At 40.7% G+C, this 1,607-nt stretch overlaps 1 long non-coding RNA gene across 1 annotated transcript; it reads right to left on the bottom strand.

Annotated features, from left to right (window-relative positions):
* Positions 1 to 233: 233 nt before the first annotated feature.
* On the bottom strand, positions 234 to 1,080 carry LOC308305306. The gene is made up of 3 exons (XR_013963105.1): positions 970 to 1,080; positions 657 to 860; positions 234 to 296 (listed from the first exon to the last, which is right to left on the bottom strand). It is a non-coding gene; the product is annotated as an uncharacterized lncRNA (long non-coding RNA).
* Positions 1,081 to 1,607: the final 527 nt, after the last annotated feature.

Here is a 1,607-nt window from a genome sequence, read left to right on the forward strand (position 1 = left end):
GGATCCCGTTTATCCTCCATCTCTGCAACATCTGTGCTGGGGTCACTGACACAGATCCTTGCTTTTTCCCCATCTCCATCCCCGAAAAACTGGCACTGAGGTCACACACTTTGGGGTCAGATTCGTCTTCGATATCTGGCTAAGGTAAAGATGTATATATTAGTGTCTTTACAGAAATATCAAATGGAAATTATTATCATCAAAATGAATAGGGTATTATAAATTTCACTTACTTGGTTTAGCCGGTCAACGTCGTTATCATCAACCCCCTGAGTTGAAGTAGATGCACCCCATTCCTTTGATTGAAAATAATAGAAGGCTGTTAGTGTAATTTGAGCTATGGGCATGCATTTACAGTGATTGTGAACGAAGTTGGCATTGCAGGAAGAAATTGAACATATATTCTTTAAAATAGCTTTCAGTGGTCTATGAGCACATACGCATGCATGCATGCACACACACACACACGCACGCACGCACACGCACGCACACGCACGCACGCACGCACGCACGCATACAGACACACACACACACACACACACACACACACACACACACACACACAAACACAAACACAAACACACACACACACACACACACACACACACACACACACAATATATAAAAGTGTGTGTATATAAATCAAATCAATTTACCATTTGTAAAAGGGTAGGAGGCCTCGCAGTGTAAGTCCCTGACAGTGATGGCCTGTTGCTGGTTTTTTGCTGCAGTGGACTTGTGAGATAGAAAGATGGAAGCTTTCTCTGCCGACAGGATGGATCCCTTGATTCTCCAGGTTGATGCAGCTTTGGAATGGAAACTGATGTTTCAGCTACTTCCCCGGACACTCCTTTGGCTTCCTGGTGTTGAATATAACAACTACTTTAGCTCAATGAACACTGAACCTCAACAAAAAATGTATTCCGTTATTCTCTTATTTTCTTACTGTAATTAAAAAGTCGTACTCACCTCAGCTGTGTATCCAATATCATCTTCAGTCAGCTCTTCCGAAGGTAAGAATGGTACAGCAGTACGGGATCGTGTAGCCTTTTTGGGGGTGGAGATTCGCGAGCCACCAAGGTCTGAAAAATCACCAGCTTCTGCTCCCTATAATTGTAAAACACAATATTATAAATAATTACATTTATTATTTTCTACAAATTATAGATAATGTATTCTCATAACTATCCATTATATTTGCATTTTTCCATTCACAAAATTGCAATTATTGGTCTATGATTGACAGGCAAAGCAATGAATTATACTGACCGGGGAGATTTCTTCAGCAGCTTCCTCGGACAGCATGCTTGAAGGGAAAGCTGGGGTGGCAGTCAAATCCTATCAAGGAGAAAAAATATATATTTGGTCATAATGAAGTTCTTAAAAAAATCAACATTCTTCAAGCCTATTAGGAATATTGGGATTCCACACATCTCTCCCACTGAGTGGAGACAATGGCTGCGTTTACATGCACAACATTTGTTCATTCAGAATGAATTCATTCCCAATTCATACCCAAACGTTTAGATGGAACCTGAAACAAAGTCTGGTCTCATACAATACGTAAATACCACCCCTCCAGACCTGAATGAACATTCAGTCAGAAT

The sequence above is a fragment of the Nannobrachium achirus genome, assembly GCF_963921795.1.
Source record: "Nannobrachium achirus genome assembly, chromosome: 20".
Classification (NCBI taxonomy): Eukaryota; Metazoa; Chordata; class Actinopteri; order Myctophiformes; family Myctophidae; genus Nannobrachium; species Nannobrachium achirus.